The sequence below is a fragment of the Falco peregrinus genome, chromosome 4 (genome assembly GCF_023634155.1).
Source record: "Falco peregrinus isolate bFalPer1 chromosome 4, bFalPer1.pri, whole genome shotgun sequence".
NCBI classification, from domain to species: Eukaryota; Metazoa; Chordata; class Aves; order Falconiformes; family Falconidae; genus Falco; species Falco peregrinus.
This window is the reverse complement of record NC_073724.1, coordinates 81807251-81833210: the sequence shown is the minus strand read 5'-3', so window position 1 is coordinate 81833210 and position 25960 is coordinate 81807251. Positions and strand designations below refer to the sequence as shown.

At 35.6% G+C, this 25960-nt stretch overlaps 1 protein-coding gene across 2 annotated transcripts in view; it reads right to left on the bottom strand.

Moving 5' to 3' along the window:
- The window catches only part of LOC129784325 (protocadherin-9-like), a 470098-nt gene that overhangs the window by 6742 nt on the left and 437396 nt on the right, over positions 1-25960 (bottom strand). The window lies entirely within an intron of this gene.

Genomic DNA, 25960 nt, shown 5'->3' with positions numbered 1-25960 from the left:
AATGTCAGAGGAAGTAAATACACCCTTGCAGATTCTGAGTGAGAATTAACGTTGCTTGTAAAGGCCTGTGATTTGGATGTGTGCTCTTCTGCTCTCAAATCACTCCACTTCTGCAGAGCCTCGGGGAGCTGACAGCTACCGCAAACTGAGAAACAACGGCACCGTCCAAAAATGGGCTTGCCCAAAGGAACACTTTGTACGCAGGATCATTCTCATGTCCATTATTTTACAAACTTAGTTTGGTGCATAGTTCTAGACATTTACCCTGTGTATAAAACTATGATGTGCACTCCCAACTAGTAAGAAAGTACTTAAACTTTGCCATATTTAATATGAAACCATGAAACACTTCAAAACATTACAACATGAAAGAGAATAAAATCTGTAATTCTTCTGACCATTAAACACATCTCAGATAACTTCTATGCACCCATAAAAATCAAGGGGTAAATAAAAAAAGGTGGCTTATGTAAATCTTGAGTTTAGGAAAGAATTGTTCTCGTAATTCTTTCTAAGTCAGGAATATGAGACCACAGGAGACAGAAATGAAGTCTGCTGAAGTACTATGCATATTAAATATCCACATAATTCTTCACACACTGCTGAGGACACAGCTGGCCAGCTGCAGGCATCTTGTAATCAAGCAGACAGGTCACCCGTGTCTTCAGCGGCACTGAATTCCTCTCAGTCTCACTGCATTTCTAAATGGCTTAATTTACTCATCTGATCAGACTGGATGTATGAGGAAGGGCAAGCCAGGAAAAAGGCAGAGAAATCACTTTGTGTGTCTTCGTTAGATAATTCTCAATATCTGAGACATGCTTTGTCATAATTCTTTGCTAATTGTATTGTAATTTTGACCAAGAATTTTGAGATGCCTTGTCTCGACTTCAGAGTAAATCAACTGGCTACTGCTGTAGACATTCAAAGAGTTAAGGAGACAATTCTTCCTCGATTAAACAGCTCAGTGACAGGAAGGAAATTGTAGATTGATTTTTGAGAAAGAGCATTAGCAAGTAGGCATGAATATGAGCCATCTTAAAAAGTAGTACTAATCAAAAGAAAAAGGTCAGTGGTGTATCAGCAACAAAATTGTATCTTCAAAACAATATAATTGAATCTTTCATTTTCTTGTACTCCATGAATGTATAACAAATTACCTTTAGAAACAGATCTTTTTCTGAATACTGAAATATCCCAATTAATTGTATGGAAATTGCTATTCTTTCCCAGTTGTATTTTTTTTTTTTTTTTTTTACTGGCACATAACAAGTTATGGTAGCAAGTTCCAAAGATTATCAACCCACTGCTTTTACACATGTAGAAAATGCAGCCAGGTATGTTTCTACATGTTACAATGTACGGAGTTAATCTTATCTCTAAGTAACTCCCCTCTGGAGATAGTATCTGGAGAATATACAGTGTGCTGATGATGTAACAGAATATAATAAAACATAATAAAAGTTGTTTCTGCATTTCCCATATAAGAATGTGTTCTACTGCTGATATCTAGAACATGAAAAATGTATAGAATCAACGCTACTTTCCATTTAGATCAATAGAAGATGAAATAATTAAGCCAGAACCATTAGGAAAAAAAGAAAAAGCAACTGTAAAGTAGCAGCTTAGAAAAGATTTCAGTGAGAACCAAGATCTTTGATTCTAAAATGAGAACTATGATAATTCCCTGGAAGAGAGAAATTCTTTTTTCTATAAAGCTCTTATTTGAATCCTCTACTATGAAGTTACAATCAAACTGAGGCAGGTACTTAGTAAAAAAACCCAAAAAACCCAAAACCAAAACCAAAAAAATAATAAGTAAAGGAAGTACTCACTGTAAATTAACATTTCCACAGGTTAATCTATGAATAAGTTGATTTTTGCCCCTGACAACAGAAATCTAATTGTAATTGGGTTTTTTCCCATTTTTTGAGGAAAAGAGTGAGAAATGTCAGAACTATTTTCAACCTGCCTGCTTTCACAGTACAATACTATCTTGCTGACCAAGGCGGAGAGGTTTTGCAGGATTAAAACTTTCAAAACACAAAGAAAACCATTCACCACAGAATGACACATTTCAAGAAATACAGTGCATGCACTCTGTGCTTCCAATCTACAGTGGAATAAAAGGTTAATAGGAGAGCCTTCAGTACTACAGTTCTGAAGGGGATAAGTTACTTATTCTGTTTAGTTAAATAAATTTCAAAAGAAAAGACATTCATTTCCATTTAAAATTTAAATGAGTAATAAGCTCGTTTTACTTCGTACTAAATATGCATGTGGCCCTATGTTAAACTACATGTCAAACTCTTTGGAAGATTTACTTCATGTGGTTTTCTTTCTTTAATAAGAGTTCAAGGCAGTTAATGCTCTTAAATTCAGAATAGATTTTAAACATCCTTTTCTTTAGGCATCTCTAAGTTTATGAACTTTCTGTAGCACACTGGAATATTTAGGTATCTGTTACTGTAAGGAGCAGACAGGAATGGGGTAGCAATGCCAAGATGATCACCTGTCCAGGAAGAGGAGCTCCTTGAGGTTTTTTTTTGTGTAAGAAAATACCACTGTTCAACTTAGACTTCAAAAATTAATTATTGTGTGCAAGTTCTCCTCTAGTCAACCTTACCTATGCAGAGGTTTCAAGCAAAGGCAAGACTACGGCACTCTCTGTAGTGGGCCAGTTACAATTTTTGTATGGATGTAGGTCACACCAAGTGACAGTTGTAGACAGTGAGGCCCCATCTTTTTAGGACAGGACTGGAAATCCCAGTGGAACACCTGTAAGACACTTCTTTTAGCTGTGTAACTGTTCAAATAGCTGTGAGGGATGGCATAAGTCTGTATACAGACTTACTGTATACTTACACAACTCTACATACTTTTACGTGTATGTAAAAATCTATGACTAAACTGCATGTCCAGAACTGAGAACAGGTTCGGACTCCTACTCAAGTGAGTATGCTTATTTTGCAGTACTCTGACTCATGCTTTCCAATCTGTAAAATACAGGGAATATTTACTTGCTTTATTAAAATATTGTGAGGTTCAAGTTTACAAAATGCCTCATAAGACTTTAAAAAACATAAACTAATATAAAATTATCAACCATTATTTTAAGCACTTTTAGTTTAAGCCATCACAAGAGAAAAAGAAATCCACAAAGGGTTTTTTTGTGGTTTTTTTTTTGAAATGTGAATCTTTAAAATAATATATTTTACCGTTGAACTACTACAAGGCATGATCATGCTTACTGATTCAAGAAAAATGCAGTTTCATTTATGTGTGTTGTGTCTGTCACACCTGATCTCCAGTTAAGGCCCTTAGATACAAGTATAATGTTTTTGTAAATATTATTGTTAATAATGATGATGTTGACCATGATTTAGGGCACTCTATAAATGTTCTACTGTGAGAAACAGGGAAAAGACAAAAAACAGACTTGGGAAAAAAGGATCTCACCCACAAAATGGAAAAATCAAAGACAGTCTTTCAACAATATGGGTTTTTTTCAGCTTCTGTTTTGTGTAATTATGTTCTCAAGTATAGACAGTTTATTCTTTTCTAGGACTCCTTATTATTCAGGTTCCTATTCAGTAGTGTAAAGTGAAATGATCATGAGCAAGATGATGGGAGAGAGATCTTCTGGGGGTAGCTTGCACTGCAGAGTTGGCTTCTTTGTACTGAGAAAGAATAACGTTGCCTTAACGGTAATTATCTTTCTCCTCCACCACTTTCACCCAATTTTCCAGTGTTGTTTCATTACCACATACAATGACAGCACTTAAAAACCTGTTCCTGCTGCTTTAATTTTATAATTGTATTAATTTGATTCCTTTTGCTTCATAAAAATGTCTCTGAAATTTCTGTATCAAGTTTTTCCACACTGCAGTACTTTATTGATATGTGAGGTATTTTTTTCCAAAGTATTTGTTCTCTGAACAATCCATAATCCATGAGGCTGGTTATCAGTCTTGGCTGCTTGAATATATAATGACACAAGTGCTGATAAAACTGTACAAGCCATCTGTCCCTGGAGTTAAATGTTTTGAAAGCAAACACAAAAGTGCATAACAAACACTCCCTTAAATTGTCTTTGTAAATATTTATATCAGATCTTACCCAAAAATGCTTTTTTGCTGTTAGTTTATTCTGTTAATAGCTGTCAAGCAGATGCATGACTTGCCTACTCAAAATCAGACAGGTGTAAGAAGGAAGATAATGTATGCCACTCAAGAGCTGGTCATAGCCTAATACTGGAATTTCTGTGTGGTCTTTTATCTCTTTTGATTATACCCAGAAGCTAAACTGCTATTTCATTGATTAACTTACTGCTGCAATTAGCAGCTAGCTTCTGGTGTGTTGACCAGCTGCTTTTCAACCTGCTTCTTTAAAACTCTTGCTTAAAGCCAGAAAATTCATTCTTCAATTCAGAGAATCAAGACCACAAGGTAAGTTCTATCTGGTGAGGCTTTTTGGTCTCAAAAAAATGAATGGGTACTATTTGCTGAGGGCACTAACATTAAGTATAGTGGATTTGAACATGGCTACAGCTGTGTTTCAATCATATATATTTAACTTTCCATATTGCATCTTAAAAAGAAAAAAGAAAACAACAGCAACAACATTTTCAGCTCTATTTAACCTCGAATACAGAAAGATTTTTAAGCTTTCATGGGCTACTTTACTAAATGACCTTTTTTGAGACCACGTGTTTTCACAGCCTTCCCCATATATATTGGAACTGAAATGACATTATTACATTTCATAGAGGTTTTGCAGCTACTGTATATATTAAATGTAAACACTGGAAAATAGTTCATAATGAAAAAGATTCTTTTGACTGTTTTTGCTTTTAAATACCAGCCAAATAAACGATAAAGACTGTTCTTTATTTCTAGTCTGTTAAAAAAATAATCCAAGGCTACAAAGCCACATGCACGCTGTGCTGGATGTATCTTCTCGGTATTATTAATTAACAGCAAGATTCAGTGACTACTAAAAATGTATTTTTAGTGGCTTATTCCATGGTCATTCCACCTGGCACAGTCAGTGCTGGTAAGATCACATTCTGTTCCCAAGTCACTTTGTTCCAATGTCCCTGGGTTCCTACCATTGCTGCTGCCAGTTTTTGGTAGACTTCACCACCACCACCTTGTAACCTGCCGATTCTCTCTCCTCTTCCTGGAGCTGCAACCTCCATGCTCAGGTATAGATCAAGAAACCCCTGCCAGTTTCTGTTCCCTGTCATGGCCCAAGCTTCTTTTTCATCACTACTGAACTAAATAATGCTGTGAAGTTAGCTTATATCTGTATTACTTAGCAGAGATAAGCTGCCAGCATCCTTAATTAGCGCAGTAACAGGAGGGACAGTAGGCAGCGGGGTAAGGGTGCATAGGAGCTACTGCCCAGAATACAGAAATGCAGCAACGGAAGTATTTTCTGAACAAACAGGAAAAAAACTAGTAGAGTAAGATTTTGTACACAATTCTGTGAAGCACTTAAGCGATCCAGATGGCTTCCACAGAAATATTGGCCGTCTAAGATCCAACCCATAATTTCAAATATCATGCATGACTTCTTTGACACCATTGGCAGCTAAATTTCGAAATGCAACGTTATTCAAGTACTTGAAATTCTGTTTCTACCCAGAATTGCCTCATTTTCTGATGACTGAGATGAATTTTTCGTGTCTAAATCTGTCCAGAGTTAAGAAAATAAGTGTTCCCTTCTCTTCATATATTGAATATCTCAATGTGTTTATCATTTTAAGAGTACAACTAACATATGCTAACAGGTCGTAGCTTTGAACAATGTAGCAGCACAGTAGTCTGGGTTTTTCCCCCTCCAGTTTATACCCATAGGCTGATAACAGAAAGGGCACCTGTCTTTTGTTTCAAACGTTGTGCAGAGGCCACTTGTGGTTAGAACACTTCTGGAAAGCTCAACTCTGGTTTCCTTTTCTTCCTGACAGATTCTGGTCCCTCTCTCCTATAGATGTATAAGGATCAACCTCGATCTGGGTAACAGGAACTATTCTGAGAAATGAGAGACAGCTCTGTAACCCTGCAGAGAAGGGGACTTCTCACACACCTGAGGAATGCTGAAACTACTACTCTACTGTACAGAAGGTAGATGTTAACACCATGATCACTTACAGAAAGTGTTCTGTATTTCTTGTCTCGAGTTCCTTTCACCTATAGCTGCTCCGCTACAAAAGCTAAAATGAAAGGGATTGTTATTTAGGTGGTTGTATTTTACTTCTTTTTTTCTGGTAACCTTCCTAGAAATGTAATAACATTACAATTTACAAGTTACACCTCCACCAGTAATGGCTCTGCTGTCAACATGTTTTTATCCAGCCTAACTTTCTGTGCCTATTTCCAATTGCTTATATATTGATACATAAACTTCTGTGTTTCATGTGTGCATGTTCAGGAATTAGTCATGTACCATACAGTCCACCCTTTGAAAGCACTGGTAGCCTAAACAAAACCTTGCATTCTCCAATACTAGACACCTTCCAAAAGTTGACACCTTCCAAGAAATGGAATTCATTTTACAATGCTTTTGAGAATAAAGCCTTTGGTTTCCTAGACCTGCTTACTACACATTCCTTGGAAGGTATTTTGTGGCCTGTTTCTGCAGATGGGAACAAATAGGCTACTTTATTTACTGTCCAGCTAGAGGCAGAGCTGGTGCCACAAGACTAAATTTGCATGTTGCTGTGCCTAAACAAATACACTTCAAGAAAGCATATAAGGAATTTCAGAAGAGTTTAGTAGTTTAAAGTTGTTAATAATCCCATGAAGTCTTCCAAACCAGCTTGTCTGGAAATGGAAAGTTCAGTCTATAAGCAGGCCACATTTACATCTCTCTGCTCCTGCCATCTAAACATACCCTTGAAATTAATTCAGCTGTATGTTGTTACATTTCTGGTTTAATTCTATTCTTTTTTTTTTAAATAACATAAATTATTTAATACTGAATTTACTTGGGACTTAACTCTTACCAACACCTTACAGTAAGAAGTAAGTTTTTATAGCCTAGTGGCAGTTCCTTTTGGTTGCTTGTAAAGTCAGAAATTTATCCAAATTTTAGGCCTCAGTTATCCATAGAAGATAGCAAACAGCCCATTTCCTAAAGTCTACTGAATACACTGCTATGCTTGTGAGACAGTAGCAGTCCAGTTTGCTTAGTGCTGTCTAGTCTTTATCAATAGATAGGTGAATTGACTGACAGACTTGCGACCATTCTGCAGGCACGTCACAACACTCTGAAATCACAAGGGCATGGTCCATGCAATAACCAGCATAGAAATATGCCACAGGAGGTGTTCCAAAGCTGTCACGGTCTGGAGTGGTGCTGAGCTCCCACTAAACACTTCAAACCTGTAGGATTCAGTGCTCTTCACTTGTCATCAAAATCCAGCTTTGTTACTTATCATGGATTGCACACTGCCTTGTGTTCAGATCTCTATGCCACCCTTTCTTTATTTCTGAATTTAACTGGGTGAAACTTTATACCTTGTAGTAAAAAAAGTAGTTTCACTAGATACTGTAGTGGTTCTTTCTGGTCTTAAAAATCTATGTATCAGCAAATATTAACAACAACTGTATTCTGTATAAACTTTCATGAACAAATCTAACCAATTGTAGTATCCTCTTTAGAAATACAGAAGATACAAAATGATATCTGGGATTGTTATTCTGGTTTAAATGCATTCTGTCATTAAACAAACAAACCAACCCCCACAAACTACTGCAATTTCTATTCTCAGCTTAAGTGTCACATTGTGGATGCAGTCACCTTCCAGGGAGAGCAGGAGAAAAGAAATGCAAACAGGATTTGGCAAAAATAATATTTTGTTAACAAATAAATAAAGATTAAATGTTTTACACATCTCTCATACAGATTTCATTCTTTGGTCACAGATGAAAAGTCAACATTTGCAAATGGAGATAGTCCAAATACAATAATACATGGGCACCCAGAACAACAGATTATCTCCCTGAGAGGATATTGTTAGACAGACTTTGTGGCACACAAATAGCAGACAGCATATCTTTTAAAGTTTGTACCCATCTTCAGCATGGCATGGAACTCATCCATCTTCTTGTCTGCTGAAGCTACACCTATGAAGAATGCTAACTCATCTGATTTTATTTCCTCAAAATTAGCATTTTTACCTTCCACACATGTAATTTTAGCAGGAAAATCTAACAAATCAAAATGCCACAGAGGATTCAAATGAACCTTCTAAATTTGTTTGGATCAATTAATGAGAAAAAAAACACAGTCAGTGTTCAACTATTTGGAATAACTGATTTTCAGCCTTCATCTTTTTTTGTTATGTAGCTCTTCATTTTGCTGCCTAAAAATGTCTTTATTCCCAAAAGGTGATGATGGATGGTGATAATAAAGTATTTATAAAGCATCCCATGGTCACAATCACTTACTATCTTTTTTCTCTCATCCCTAAATATTTATGGTACTTGATCAAAATATTTTGTGAATTGATTTACAAGCAACCTGTTGAGACAGCACCACTTTTGACACGGTCACTTTTTCTGATCTACTGATATGCTCCAAACATGAACCTCCTGTTAGTCAAAAACAACTTATGTCTCAATTTGGATTATTCTGTCAACTGTTCATCATAAAATCAGATTTTGGTGATTAATTTCTACAATTGGGTGTGTAAAAAGGTAGGATTCAATGTGAAAAAGAAATATTCTAAATCAGAAAAACTGACAGAATGCTGTGAAACAGAGCTGAAGAACACTTATTTCAACACTGTACATTTTGTAAACTTTTTATGGAGTTGTTATATGCGTGTCCATTAACACACATACAGCAGAAAAAAAAATAAAACCAGTTACCTTGAATTTAATTTTATTTTTATGATTTTTAAAAGAAGTCTATATCAAAGCATAGTTTTTCTTGATAACTCTCTAACCTACAGTAAAAGCTTGATCTTTTGACTTATGATAAATACAGATCATGCAATGAGGGCAGGCATGATACCTTGTGATTTTATCAAAGTAAGGATATAGGCTTTACTAATCCACAACTCAATAAAAGCACAATTCATCATCATATACATATATATATGAACTGTGCTCTGTAAAAAAATATATATAATGTGATTTATTTCTATACATCTCATATATTTTCTATACTTTTACACATATTTTACATATATATATATATATAAATACACACACACTCACACACATATACTGTCTATCCATCTAAGTCCTTAACCTTCATTTAAAACAGAATGGAATTAATAGAGTGATACCCATTGAAGTTAAAGTAATCATTCACACAAAAGGAACAATTTAATTGCTGTGCTCAAGTTGGGTATGCAGTCGTCCTAGCCTCCTACTATCAAACAACAGAAAAGCATTTTCGAAAATTGATTCAGCTTTCTGAAGACCTGACTCACTTTCTGGAGGTGAGTTTCTGTCCATTGATGAACAAGGAACACATGGATGGTGACTACATTTCGCCTTAAGTATTTTAAATGGATGTAATGAGTCTAGCTCTTTTTTCGCCATTCCAGTAACTCCCTCTGATCTCTTGAAAATGCACTCGAATAAAGCTTTTTCATTATGAGCAAAGCGGTTCCAGCAGCCAGTGAATAAACCAGCAGATAATTTAGACTACACAAGATACTGAAAAGGCAGTGCATCTCAACCATACTCAGGAAGTAAGATTCTGTGAAGTCTGGAAGACACTTACTGGAGGGATCCTGATATCTATCTATCTATCTATCTATCTATCTATCTATCTATCTATCTATCTATCTATCTATCTATCTATCTATCTATCTATCTATCTATCTATCTATCTGTCCTGTGTATATATATATATATATATATATATATATACACAGAAAATTAATACTTCCAATCAACTTTAGCCCTCCACAGGTTGAAATAGGTGGAAGCCCCTGAAATGCTGCTATTTGTAAGAGTGAGAAGACTGTGATTGTTGAGGTTTCCAAATCCTCGAAAGTAAGACTGGCGATACAATTAAAAGCCCGGAAAACATAAAACTGTGAAAAAGTGGAAATTGTTGAATTTATAAGCCAGATTTAGAAAGGTATCTTTGTAAGTTATTTACTGCACCAGAAATCTATTTGAGTTCTAAATTAGGCAAAAAGTTTGTATTCAGAAATGCATAGGGTTTTATTTACTGTACTTATCTCCAGGATATTCTCAACCCATACACAGAGTTAAAGAAACCCAAACCATATACTACATTTTAGTGGGTTTGTTATCTTATGTAAATCTTCTTTGATAAGTCATTCAGTTATTCTCAAAAATATCTCCAGTTTTCTCCTAAGCCCCAAATATTGCCAATTTTCCTGTAATCTTGAAGTATCACTAATAATAATATTCTGCAATTAGTTTAATATCTACTTGAGAGCTTAAGAACAAGGATTTCTTTATTCTATTGCAAGAATATTTTTAATGAAAGTATTGTATTCAAATAAAAAGTAACTTTTTCTTTAAATGGACACCACATGTTTTAAAGTTGCACTGGTCTTTCAAGCAAATTCTAGAAATAGCAGCAGGCTGAGCATCCAACAGAAATTGATGAAAAAGAATGGAGAACTATAGCCTCCAAAAAATAACCTTACTGCTCTTCTTATCCACCACAGAAATGTGTAAAGAGGAAACCAGGATACGGACCACATCAGGAGTTATCTTCTTATTTAATCACAAATAGTAGCATTCATCAATAAAACTGTCCTTTATGGAAAAGGGTTGGGTTTTTTTTGTTTTGTGTTGTTTTGTTTTTTGGGGTTTTGTGTGTGTGTGGTTGTTTTGTTTTTTTTTTTAACGTAGGCATACAACTTATTTCACTATCCTACAACCCTTCCAGACTTCCAGGAATTTGGTACCAGATTTCAGTATATTTCTGCATTCTTGTAAATTTTACTTTTTCTCAAATCAGAGGTGCTCTTAACTGGAGTTGTCAGTTTGTTTCTCTCCAAAAGTAAGAAATCTTGGTTTTAATCTTGGGAAAAATAGTTCGAAGTTATTAACTTTGATATCTTCAGCAAATTTATAACATAAAGCTGCCACCAGAAACAATCAGTGTAGCTTCATATCAAATTCTATCACTCAGTTGTATTTTGAATCATTCAATTTTATTTCCTAAGTATTATTTTCTTAGCACCAGAGTAACCTTTGTACAGTGGCAAGTGCCAAAGTAAACATTTTCCCCATAATTTTTGAATAAGAAAGGGGAAAAATCAATTGCTTGCTTTAAGGAATAAATGAAAAATGGGAAAGAAAACTAAAAAAACCCACCAAACTACTAAAAAGCTACAAATTCTGTACTCCAGACAGTGATTCTTCTAAGAGCAAAATGAAACTGCATACATATACTATGGTGTTTAAAAAAACAATGTTAATTACAAAATATAATTAAGACTATTTTTGCACAGAAATATGAAAATTATTTTGTAATTAGGTTAATTACAGCTGTCTAAAGAAACATTAAATTTCAGCTGAAATGCATCTTTTTTGTGAAGCCCTATTGCTAATACATGTTTCTTGTCACTTTTGTGTTTTCCTGTTTTCCTTCAGTACAATTCAGACCAAAATCAAATCTAGGTTAAACTGAAGATGTTGCAAATTCATGACAGATGCCTTATGTGTAAGTGCTATTATGTAAATAAGTAATTTAACTGACTTGAAAAGACGTTTTGAAGTGCATTTCTCTTTGCAGAATTAGGACTTAAATCTGGGAACTTGTTCTCTAAACTTAAACTACATGAATCTGAAAAACTGAAGTACATAACAAAGGAGAGTGCTTAAATTAGTTGCCTGGTAATCTTGATTACATTGTTGATTTTGTCTTCCACCCTACACAAAATGTATGCTTGATAAATTTCACAGGACACAGATGTCAGAGATGCCATTAAAGTAAGCCAGAGACGAAAGAACCGTTTCCTAATTCTGCTCCTATAATGGCATCTCATTTAGTTAATTTTGTAAAATTCAGTTTGGTGCCAGTTGAGCTGTCAGAACTAAAGGCATGTTCCACAGAATATACTAGAAAGTGCTTTTGTCCATTATGTCTGAGCTACACCCATGCTACGGTCCCTCCATTTTCTTTAAAAGCTATGTTCATTTGAACCATTTCTTCAGAAGAGATATCCATAAGTCTTTTTATGAGCTTATATAGTTTACAGTAAAACTCCCATTAAACAAATGTTCCTGAGTCAAAACACATTTTATTAAACTCTGTTGGAAAATTAACCTGTGCTGCATTTAGTCATTATATTCAGTATACTGAAAATAAATATAGAAGCAATGTCTGTATACACTACTTTCCAAATAATTTTGTTTAGTCACACAGTCCTATTTAAATCCTTGGCAAGAAGTATACTTTTAGGCTTTCAAATCTTATGTGGAAGACTAGAGAAAAAAATCTTTGTGATTATGAAGAGCAAATCGAACCATATTTCAATGAATAGTGAATCTACATTTAATGGAGGCTGACAAGTTTCTTCTGTCTTCAATTTAATGAAAAATCTCAGCAAACCAAGCCTTCCAAACCTCTTGCACTTGTCTTTACTGCATTACATTTATTCATGCAAGAGAAGCTAGAAAGTAGATCGCTCTAAGTTGTATCCAAATCTAAGTACACAGTAAAAAGGTTGGCTGAAATTAGTGCACAAAATGCACATATGGTAGGTCTTCACTAACACATTTAGAGGAGTATCCTTGATGGCTTCTCCTGGTGCCCAAACTTTTTAAAGCAAACAAATAGTAACAAATATTACTGAATTTTAAATGGATTAAAATGGATTCAGGGAGATGCTGAAGGAAAAATTGTCACTATGAGCACAGACCATGAACACTTAAGACATATAATACGCTCTTTAGACTCTCCTTTATGATTTTACACAGTTTGGTCTCTCAAGCAATCAAAAAAATCATTGGAAGTTTGGGAAATTTGGTTCATGTGTAAAGCAATTTTGGGGCAGGAACACACCAAGTACAACTGTTATTTTTCTTTCCTTAAAACATTTTTTTTTAATAATACAAACCCCAAGATTTAAGACCTGCTTATCTCCTCAGAATTCATTTCATTGTTATAAAATGTGGCTAGAAACTTAAATTCCTTGCACGTCATATAAGAAACTAAAAATACCTATAATGGAGTTGTGAATACTTGGCAGTTCACTGGACATTTTTTTTTGTTCCAGTTTGAGATGTAAACACTAATGTCATATTTGAATTTAATGGGGTTTTTTCCCATCTTATAATAATAATAATACTAATAAAACAAAACCAAAAAAAAATCAATGCATAATATAATTTTGGGCACATAATTATTGAGGTATGTTATAGGCTTATCACATTGAAGCTTCTGAAAATAATGGGCACTATGAACAGCTTTGTATTTACTGAACTCGTAGAATTGTAAAACTATGAAGCAACTCAAAATAACAACGTGAAGGTAATCGTGTATCTTTTTACTTGCATATATGTATACATATATATATACACACACACATATATAAAAGCTGATTTACCAAAATATGAAAAGTACATGAAGAATTCCAGTTGCTAGATTTAGTTTACTTAACATTTCCACTGTTTCACCTCCCTGACAGGAACTGCGGTGCAGATGTTAATTACCATTTATAGAATGCCTTGTCAAAACACCTAAGAATTATTGTTCCGTTAATGACTTTGTCATGCACTTGGGTTCATGACTGATTCAAGCTGAAGAATGCTGAAAAGGATAACTGAAACCTGGTTAGGACACCCAGCATTCCTCTGCAAACCCTAGCTAGTAATGCATGGCTTTGTGCCAACAATTTAACTTTAGAAGAGGAACTATTATAAAATTGCAGTTACGAGGGAATTAACAGTCACATTTAAGAAGATTATTACCTTTGTATCCAGTGAGTTAATTTATTAAATGGCAACTTCAGAGGCAGCAAGTAATTTAGAAACAATGCCAAACACTTAAAAGCACAATGACTTATCTGAGATGCCAGAATGCTTTATTGCTAGACAAACGGAAGTATTCCAGGTCAATGTATTCAGTGGGAAAACAGACACAGGCAGCTGTTTCTCCACACATCCATCGGACACGTACCTCTTCTCCTTTGAAATAGGTTGGAGTTTTGCTACTGCCTTCATTGGGTGCAAAACTAGGTCTTTTGTCTCTATAAAACACCAAATTAATTTCACCAGCAAGCCTGATTTAGAAGGCAGGCACTGAAAGAAACAAACCAATTCCCTTGTGAACTACAAGTCATCCCTTTAGCATTTAGTATCCCTATACACCACACCAATTCTTCCTTTACAGGTTCTTCAGCTCAAAGCTGCTTTTTCCACATTGTCTATATATAGTTCTGCTTACTCTCATTTTGACACACTTTCAACTCAGATCTCATCAGAATCCCTGTTTTTTTCTCCAAAAAAATATTTCCTCCTACCATCTTCCCAGCTGACTGGATGACAAGTCCTCCTACATGTTTATATCACTGAATTTAGCTACCAGATTTCACTTAAAATGAGTGAGGATCTTCTTTCTGTACTTCATTTAGGTATAAAACTCAAGGTTGCTTAAATACAGTCATTAGTAAGGTAGGATCCATTCCACCCTATGGTTCAGCTTTGGAGACAGTCATCTGAACTGATCATGCAATGTGGTTTTGTCTTGTATATTTGCAAGGTGATGAAATGCCATAGAGAAAGCAAGTATAGAACTGAGATTCAGATTCAAAATTTAGATGTCCATGGTGTATATATCTACACAGGATATATACATAGATACAAGTATTCCCTAATCTTTCATTTTAATTAACAAAAACCCTGTCTGTCCTATTGGTCTAGTCAATACTATACAGTAATTCACGAAACCAAATGTACAGAAATTTATCTGAACAGCTCTGTATTATACAAACTGTTCTGACTGGATCGCCATTAGCCATAAGAAGAAGTTAAGGCACCTGTTATGTACATACTATATTGTACATCGCTAAATTTAGCACTTGAATCTGGAGCTATATCGTACCCTTGGCTTTGCCATAACACTTCATCACTTCCATCTCTTAAAGGGCATGCACAGAATATAGGAATTCTAGGAAGAATAGGAAAACTTTCCTTACACAGTTAATTATTTCTTTAAATCTAATTGCTATATCAAACCGCTGAATTTTTTACTTACAAAATTAAGTCCATTGAAATAATTAATTTTTCCTGATCCCTGTTACTTGTGAGTGGATCTCATTTGGACAGAACAGAGCTCCTACTCTAGCAAGGCTTTCAGATGGTCTCCAAGCACATGCTGAAGAGTTTCAGGACATTTTCTCTAGAGAAAATTTTCATTTTTTTCTGTATTGTGACCCCAAAATAGAATGGAATGTCATAGAAATACCAGGGATAGCATTCACTTTCACAGTACTGCAGATCTCTATCACCACTGCAGTATGGATTTCTGCAGTATTAAGGGACCAAAGTTGTAGTGTGCCAGGCCAACAAAACTGATAAAGAAACAACTGAAAAACCCTCTAATGCTAATGGCTTTGTTGACTGCAAGGTGAGGTGAAAAGCCCTTCAAAAAAGTTTGAAAAGATGGATTACATCGTAAATTGCATTTGTTGCCCCATTCAGGCATTAAGTTCTAGCAGTATTCCTGATTAAAATGGAAAATGTTGTTCCCTGCCTGCTGTGGGGAGAATAACAGCACTGAAAAGCAGAAAACACCTGGCAGACACCTTGAATATGAATTTTTTTATTAAGCACTGCATTTTTTTTCTTTGCTAATTAATCTATTTCACAGTCTCAGGTAATCACTTTGCAACTTCTCAGCAGTCTGACTTTCAAAGGAACTTTACACTCTGTCAGTTTCTCTACCTGTGTTGTCAAAGAACATGGGAATGTCATAAACACCTTGGGAATTCATTCACTGCCGGCTTGCACATTCGTTCCACAGTGCTCTTTTTCCAGAAGGCAGTAACATTAACAACATTCTTTGTCCTGATGTTTGTGCATCGACAGTGTTTCTCTAGGTCTGTATTAGTTTACTAAGTAAACCTTCAGGGTCCTACTATGTTATGGCTAAAAGATGGAGGCAGTAAAATCTCCTTGTTGGCAAGGCTGATTAAGTAAGGACCGCAACACTTGTCCGCACAAATGCCCACCTCAGCATGGCCTGCAGCAGCCACAGCAACAACCAGAAATACTTGCTTCAACTTCATGATAACTCTGTTGCATATCACCTAAGGTTCCCTTATGGGGCAGGCACAATTAATCAGAGGAAAAATCCAAATTCAGCACCAACCAGTTTTATAAATATGATGAATGCTACCTGACTGGGATGTCATAAATGTACACGCAATCTTAGAGGGGAGAAAAGTGAGCACAAGTCACTATAAATCTGTAAGAATTGATCTGAAGGAATTAAACAGCATTAAAAAGGAAAGTATAGCACCGTGACAACTGATAAATGAGAAGATCTGCCACACATATTTTAAGAATGGTAGATTATGTGAGATTACTATGTTTAATTACTTCATTTTTAGAAGCAAAGGAAATTGAGTAAATCTCATCTCTCTGGACTCCAGTAAAGCATGTGATGAAGTGCCATATAAGAAATTATTTTAGTTTAGATAGAATATATGCTAATGGAACCTGTAGGCTGATTCAAGAATGAATAGATAGTGCTGAAAGGGGAAGTATGGTGCTGGAGAGAGGTTCCATGCATTCAAAAACTAATCCTGAATAATATTTAAATAACCTTGATATAAATATATGTAAATGGCTGATACAATCTGCTCCTGACACAGAACTGGGAAGTACCATCAGTAAAGGCCAAGTTATCTCATCAAAAGAACTAAAGAAAGAAAAAGACAGGAGTTTTCTTTTGTTTTAGGGAAGGCCAGGAGATTTTAGTTTTGTTTCTTTTAGGAGAATGAAACCAGAGAGAAAAAAAGGTGAAGAGCAGGAATAAAAAAATAAGAGACGTAAAATGACTTTGTAAATTAAAAGATAGTGTTGTCCTAAGAATAAATCTGATAACATCATGTCTATGACAACAGACTACTAGACCCCTTCCCAAAATTTAGATTCTTATATTAGCAAAAATTCCACAAAAAACCACAGTAGACTTATTTTTATTGTGCATATTAATGGAAGTTTATACTCTTACATTTCTTTTCTTAATTTCTGACTCCAAAAATGGCAACTGATGTACAATAAAAGTTTGCATTGTAATAAAGTATTAAGACACTATAGTCACAACGTACTCTTTCTAACACAAGATAGATAAAAGGATTTACAATTCCTTACAGAGAATATGCAGCATTAAGGATAAGACTTCTTAGCAAGAAAGTGGGATTTTTCAGCATGTATGCTGTCCAGCATTCGCATACTTTCAAAAAATTGCACCTAGTAAAAGAAAGTACTAGAAGAAGGAATTATCTAATGAAATACTGGCATTTGTAATTGAAGAATACCTTTCAGCTAATCATCTAGATTCTTTAAACAGGCTCTTTTACAATGTGATTCATCTGAACTCCTTTAGGTTTTACTTTACAATGAGATGAATTGTGCCCTGAAAGTGTCTACTTCTCCCTGCTGAGTACTAAATTACCCAGAGTGCCTAGATCAGATGTATACGTGGGATCCTTAGCTTCTACAGCTGAAGCAACAGAAGACAGATCTTTGAAAATATCTATTAAATCAAAGACAATGTGTGTGACCTTAACTATGTCATTTAGTTCCTCTGTGTCTTTACTGCTCATCTATAAAATGAGGATAATAGAATTTCCTTTACCATACAGGGCAAAGCAGTAGGTTGTGGATTACATGGCACTCTAATATCATGTCAGTGGAAGCCCTGTAAGTACTTAAGCCTCTTCTGGACTGTTCAGTGAAGAAACCAAGAAGAACAGACAGTAAAACTTGCAAACTGTTTTATATTCAGAGGCCCATTTGATATTTCCCTGAAACGAAGTGCCATTGAAGGATGGGGTTTGTGTACAGCCCTCTATGAATAATCATAACAGTAACAGTGATGTTTTTGAAAGAGGGGGTATCCCTCCCTCCTGAACAAGAGAATTCACACAGGATATGTATTTCTTTTTTCTCACCAGTTGTCCCATTTGTCTCATGATTCAAATAAAAAATTGCTGTATCAACAAAAGATTCCTTTTGTTTACTGACCACTGATAAATGTTACATCCTTCTGAATTTTCTTTGTCCTCTTTTAAGACAGCAATCAGGGAGATGTTTGCTAGCATTCAAATCCTTAGTGAAAAATTCATTGCAACACATTTCTAGGGTTATACTTTGACTTTTCTGAGAAGATAGATGTTTGTTTCATATATGCAAAGGCTGATTTTGTTCTCATTTACACCAACACCAACTGACTTCAGCTAAACTACTCCTCATTTACCTTAGAATTGCTGTCAAAATCATCCTCACATTTCAGCCAGAGCTTACAAATCTCCGGCAGGAAAGTGACTTTTTATTGTAAGCCTAAATTGGCATTAATCCAGAATTCCCTGGGAGAAAGGGTTTTTTAACCGCATTGATTTAGAGAAACATAGAGGCCTTATTTATTTAAAATCAAGGATATAAATATTTTAACAGCAGCAGCAGCAGCCATAAAGAGAAGGCAGGCATTCGAAGTTGCTGCAAATAAAAAAAAAAAAATCTCCTGTTAGGTTGTCTAGAGCTAATGGCTGATGATAGAATTTGGAGAGTGCAGAGAAATAGGTACAAAGAAGTACTTGTCAATAGTAAGAACAACAGCACTATATTTACAATCCGATGTTTAAAGCCAAAATATACATTTTTTTCTCTGTTTGATCTCAGGAAAAGTTATCTGCAGCTCACAGGCCTGAATTTGAGTCTTCTTATGTCACTCAAAAGAAGTGCTGAGATAACTGTGGTAAAGATGACAGACTAGTAACCCCTCTAGCAAGCCAAACCTGGTGGGGGGTGTCATGTTTTCTGTGTCTGGGCTGAAAGCACTCTTCCTACTTAGAAAAGCTCTTTTGTTCTCCCATAGTGCCTGAAAATCATTATCAAGAAGATATGGAAAGTTGAAATTCATCTCACAGAAAAAGGGTCTCTTCAATTTCCATAGGAACAAAGAATCACAAAATGTAAATTTTTTTTTTTTCCTTCTTCTTCTTCTTCTTCTTCTTCTTCTTCTCAAGGCAGAACAGCTCACAGAAGTGTTAAACCAGATCCCCAGGACAAGAAAGTGCTACGACAAGAAACAAAACCTGAAGACTTAATGAGGTATTGTTTTTCAATAGAAAAATTGTGTTTCCCTCAAAGCATTTACATAGCATTTTACTTGTTATAATAAATCATGACCCTAAATAAAATACAGAAACTAGAGAAATCTTATGGATTAAAGAGACAGAGAAATTTGGGAGACCAAGTTCAAATATCTGGACATGTTAAATCACATGATTCAAACCATATACTGAAAGATCAAAACCAGAGCTCTGAACCTTGAGAGCCAGTAACATTACCAAACTGAAGGGCACCCAAAACTACCTTACTGCAGTTTGGCAATTCTCTTATCTAAACCCAAAATTTCCACAAAAGCAAACATATTCCTAAACCTGCTGAAATACAGGGCTAGAAATATGGATAAATATAAATATTAAAAAACAAACAAACAAAAAACAACCAAGCTTTCATCAGAGAAACTTTTAAAACTGTCAGTGCAATGGCAAGTTTTTCCAGTTTAATTTTCAACAACCAAGCTAAGAGACTGTCCTAGTAATGGCCTTCATTTACAACTGCAAAGATGATTCAAATCTGTATTGGCAAGATCTTAGTAACATACAGTTTCTTCTTTTAAAATAATGCCTATGCTATTTGCAGATTTATCAGGGGACTAAGGGAGCCTCTGTTCTCCTCCACTCAGCCCATAAGCCCACATCTCTTTCTTCCTCTCAGGAACTCTCTCACTCACAAAATTTTCAAAACCTTTTTGCTTGTCCTGAAATTCCTCCTCTGTTGACCTCATCTATTGACCACAATGAAATAACGCAAGTGAATAAACCCCAGCAGTTCCATTCACAGCCCAATACCAGTTGGTGCGGGAGCTGTGCAGGCACAGCGATGTCCCTATGTAACTCGCACCCTGACCGTGTGGGCTGGGGACCAGCATCCTGCACACAGCTGCCTGCAGGGCATCCTCCACCACAGCATGGTTTTGACAAAGAGAGAACTACAGTTACTCTCTTGATGGGTTTGCTTGCTTCTGGTAGAAGTCTACTTAAATTTTGGAAACTGAGCGGAGGATGGACAGATGTCTTGAAAACATCTTTTACCTTTGAAAGACTTTTGAGCTGTCATTGCAGAAGACAGTCACAATGTCCCTTGTAATGCAAACACTTTACTGCTTGAGCAGTGATTAGGTCCTTGTTCAAGTAGCCAGTGACAAGCTTTAATGACAGTGTTAATTACTTCCCCTCTCAACCATCCTGTTCTTGGGTCACTGAGAAAGCAGCAAAGGGAAAAGTGACTTCTGCCCAGTCTACACAACAGAGATTTTAATGAAATTAGCAGCAATACAAGCTTTTAATGACTAGCTTACAGCAAAGCAAAGTAAATGGAATATAAGACAAAAGACACAAGAACTCTCACGCACAGTCCTTAGAAGTTTTGGTAAAGCTACTCTGTGAACATAGTTACAGAACATGTGAGATAAAAGAAACAAAAGCGCCTTTCAGCTCTGATAATGGGGGTGCTGTTTCTTAGGCACCGCCACACTGCAAGTCTATCAGAGCTCTCTCTGTGTTCACACATTGTTCCCAAACTCTAGACATATATAGAGACCCTGTTGGCAAGATCCTCTAAGGCACAAGTCATTCCTTTTTTCATCTTTACAATGAAAAGGTTTTGCTTTGCTTTTAGTTTTGCTTAAGTCATGTAATATTTACACAACAGAGGGACCAATTCTGAAACATTAATCTTCCTTAATTATTCCTCTGTATATTTTTACAGAATTTTTACTTAGGATTCGATCCTGAATTACACAGAATTTACTGAACTCATCACCTTCAAAACTCAGGACAAAATAACAGAATAAAAGACAACAGATGAACAACTGAACACATCTTTAAATGCTCTTCTAGTCTACCAACATCTATTAATTATTTTTTTCTTTTTTAATTTCAAAACATAGGAATAACAGATATCTCCTGTTCTCAACATATGAAATAAAACAGGGAACCTGATGTATTTTAGTCTTGTCTATATGAGGAAGCATTTAACACACAGCCATATTGAACACTATTGTACTAAATAGGCCAGGAGAATGCAATTCTTACTTTTTATCAACAGGCTTTATTTCTGGGTAAGTAATATCTTAACTAGAAACATTGTATGACTTTTGCTTCATCAAAAGAATGGGTATGATTATGAGTATTTTCAGTACAATTGAAATGCATGAAGAGGAACAGTGTCTGAAAATGTAACTATAAGGAATACAAGAATTGTTTTATTAGGCTAACTTCCAAACCATAGTCCTTTTTTGGACAAAAAGGATAAGCTTTTGGGAGATGAAAAATACAACTTATTATTTTCAAATCAGAAATACAAAAGACTGAAGACACTCCAGCACACTCTTCGGAGTATACATTTTATGTGTCATTAATATATATATAAAAAATCAGATCATAGTTAAATATGCAAAAATGTGCCAAATGTGTCACTCAAATCGTTCATTAATGGTAAGCTGATTAACACAAAATGTTTTATTTCAGAGTGAAATGCAAAGCCTGTTACAGCAAAACAATTTAGGCTTACAGGATTGTAAGGAGCACTGTTATGCTTGACCATGCTAATGTAGCCGTTTTTATTTCAGAAGCACTGGGGAGGGAAGCATGAAATCATTGGTAATTATATAAATATTAAGGCCACACAACTGGCTCTATTACTGTTTTCAAATGGTAGCATCTGCAAGTTCAGCCTGTAATAAACACTAATGCATCCAGAGACGGAGAGTGCTGACACATGAATGGGATGCTTTGTCAGACTTGCATAAAAATGTAGATGTACTGCAGGGAAAGAAAGCCAAAGAATTCAAAGGCTTTCTTGATTGCCTTCTTTAAAATGCCAAGAACTTAAGAAGCTGGCCTTTCTTATCTTCCTCTACATGCATGTGACACTTTAGGAGATCTTTCTTATTGTACTATAATTCAGTAATTGTTCCAGCTCTGTGCACCATGCCTTCTTTCCAAAGGGCAGCATGAGATATATCATTCTGGTAATGAACAGCTGCTTAATTTAAGGGTCAGACTAGCAGGGCACTGTTCCTTATTTGTGTTTTCTTAGCAGTTGCCAAGATGTTCCAAGCCTATTTAGAAATATAATCCTTTGTCTGTCTTATTCCTGGTAGACAATATATGTTTAGTCTTGGTCATTTTCCAGAAAGTAGATTTTATCTGCTGAAGTACCAGAGCAAGCTTTCCTCTCATCTTCCTTCAAAGACAGCAGTACGGAACTATAATGAGGTATTTTCTTCCCCCAGACATGAACATTCTCTGTTCTATCATGCACACTTGTTCAGACCTGGTGCTATCCCCTTTCGAAGCATGATAAGACTTAATCACAGAGCTATCAAAGGCATTTCCACACAACATTTCTCTCACCAAGGCTAATCTTCCGAATGTTAAAAAGGTCCAGGCAGCTAGGCCTTCAAGATGAAAGCTGCATGCTGATTAATCAGCTGCTTTTTTATTCTGTTCTGGCAAGTGTTCCCTACTTGTAAATAAAAGTTTATCCTGCATTTCCTGTAAACCGAGGAGCATAAGGCAGCTTTGGACCAGACTCATAAAGCAACAAAGCCTTCTGGTGTTGCATCCGCAGGGGTAGGTTGTTTGTTCTATTGCAAATATACTTTCAGGTGTCCTGGAGAGAATGAGCTAATCTAACACAAACATCATTCCAACATGAGAAAATTACATGGCAACCTCTAAGTTGCCTGCTTCTTAATTATGTTCTTTGGCTTACGGTGGCACATTAATTGTTGCTTGCTTGAGGAGACCTGGCTGCAATTTGTGTCATTGCAGAAGTTCAGGTTGGTTTATGATGTGTGGCTCAATGTAACACAAGTCCCTCACAGAAACACTCTCATGTTAAAGACAAATATATTTCTTTATGTCGCAGAGTGCTGGCTTTCTATTCAGATGGTAAATAGGCAGTGTGAAAGAGATGTGACAGACCCAAGAAAACTAGAAATTGTCTGCAAACTGGCAGCCACTGTGGTTCACTGACAGCCCAAATTACTTTCAGGCAGTTTGGCACATCTCCATTTGTCACACTTAAAAGCTTGAGCCAAAGATATGCAATTAATACAGAACACAGTATTTCTCCCTCCTCAAAACTGGAAGAGAAATGCAAATATTTAGGATTCACAGCATGCATCATGTCACCTACACATCACAAAGGGATGCAATATAGTTATAAGTAAAGCATACGTAGCTTAACTCGCATCACACCCTTGTGGCCTCTGCTCAACTCAGGTTATCTTCTATGCTGTGCATACCACTACTGTACTGTTGATTCCAGACAATGATTTCTTATGTAGACTGAATCCCCTCTGCTGTAAATCCAAACAGCTAGTACAAATAGTTTGTGAATACAGGTATCAGGGAATGAGCTTTTGAAATACCTACCTAGACCAAGAAAGGGAAACAGTCCCTTCCCCGCCATATTTTGAAGGCAAAGTGAAGGTTCCGTATTTTGAAAGTAACAGAACCGTCATTAATCAGTATCAGGTTTTGACATTATTATATTAGTTCATCCATCAGTGCACAGCAATAACATCTGTATCTTTTGCTATGACGCAGTGCCAGTTTATACATTATTTGATTTGAATTATTGGTAGTGTAGTCATGAGGGTTAGGTTTATATATCTCATGTATGGACAGTTGAATCACAGGATTTCCTTGGAGAATTTCTGCTGTCCCTAAGTAAGTTTACAGAAGTCCTCTTCTATCCAGATGAACTTTTGTTGTTCAAAGGAGAAGAGAAAAAATGCAACACTTTCACTTACTATAAATATTAATCAAAAAGACCTGTGAGGTGCTCCCTCAGATTATCTAAGGCCAAATCAGATATGTAAAATAGAGAAATGGAAGGCTACATTCCTGGCAACCTATAATCAAAAGGTTTGAAATACTCATATTTTTCAAAGTAACTGATGATACAGATCTTTTGAAAAGGCAATGAAGAAATAGTAAGAGTTAAATAATGAATAAAGAATGAGAATGGCACCACGCTCTGCCATCTAAAGAAAGCTGCAGCTGGCCCCCTTCTTTGTTCATCCCCCTTGAAGCATCCATAAAAAAGTGTTTTAAAGAAAAATGTTCTCAGATACTTATCTGAGTTACTGCCTATTCCCAGCCAAAATCTGATATTGAACTCAAACTGGTAAGAGCTCCACTAACATTTTTTCAAGTATAGTGGTGTAAATAATATCAGAATCCCTGTTTAGTTGCCAATTAACATCTTTAACCAATATTTTTCCTGCTTAACGCCATGGTATTTTTGACTGCGAAGTCCAGTAATAAATACAGCAAATGAAATGTTTGCTAGTCAAGATATTTCAGAACAAATTTTAAACTAACCATGGAGTATATTCAGTTTTTCAGATATTTTCATGCTGAAATTTGCATATATAATTTCCTCTGCTATACCTTCACCTCTTAGCATACATGGTATTCAGAAAAAGAAATCAGATGATAAAAATTAAATAAGAAGAAATGCTGTTTAAAAGTAGTTTCTTAAAATATAAAAATATTCAAAATCCTGATGCAGACTTTAAATTATGTGGTAAGCATAGGTAGTCTTGCAAATGCTGCTAAAACTCACCACATAAAGCGATACTGAAATATCAACCATGAAACAATATTTACAGGTTTAAAATGTAAAATCAAAGAAACAGATTTTTGTTGGTCTATTAAAATAAAATTGTAAATTTTGAGACAAAATGGACACAAAGTAAAGTATTTCTCCCCCTCTTTATTGAACATGCTAAGCACAGGAAAGGAAATTAAAACATATAACAGAAATTATAAAAATTTTGCAGAGCAACACCTAATAAATAGTTTCTAAATAAACTGACTGGAAAGAGACTATGACTCTAATATAACTTCATTACATTTCAGAGGATGACCTCGAATAATGCAGATGAAATTCTGTATCATTTGGGGTTCACTTAAATTAGGCTTATTAAAAAAAAATCTAAATTATAAGCTAATCAAAGAAGAAAGTATAGCTTTGTTGTGTTTTTTTTTAATTTATTCACAATGTTGATTGGTGGATGAACAATTTCAAGCAGTAGTTTGCTTTCTATATCACTGACATATGCACTTTGTTAGGCAAAACCTTTGAATAATTAGCCTTTATAATCACTTGATTATATTCTTTATATGAGAGAAATGGGTATGATTAAAAAGAGGTGTAATTTCATGTCTAGCCATATATATGTCTCTAACAAAGAATATTTTAAATCTGGGCTTAATTTTTTCACTTTTATTTTAGGTGATACAGTCAAATAGCCTAGAAGGCTAACCAACTAAAGGTAACCTCTCAGCTATTTTAGTGGCTCACAATGAGTAAATTAAAAAAAAAAACCCAAATAAAATCAAAAAACAGTGCTTGAGTGAGATTGCACCTGGGATGGTTTTCTCCTGGAACAACCTCTTCCAGGCACAGTGGCAGGGAGAGCATGGGGCAGCGATTGTTCCCAGCAGGCAAGCCGCATGCAGCCACACTGCTCCAGAGACCAACCGTGCTGGCTCACGTAGATGCAGGCTATCCAGTTGGTCTTAGTGCCTTGACACAGTCCCAGGCATATTTATTGTATAGGGAGTCTCTGTAGCAAAACCAATAAAATACATCAAAGACTTTGTTGTAATTTGTGTAATTTTCCACTA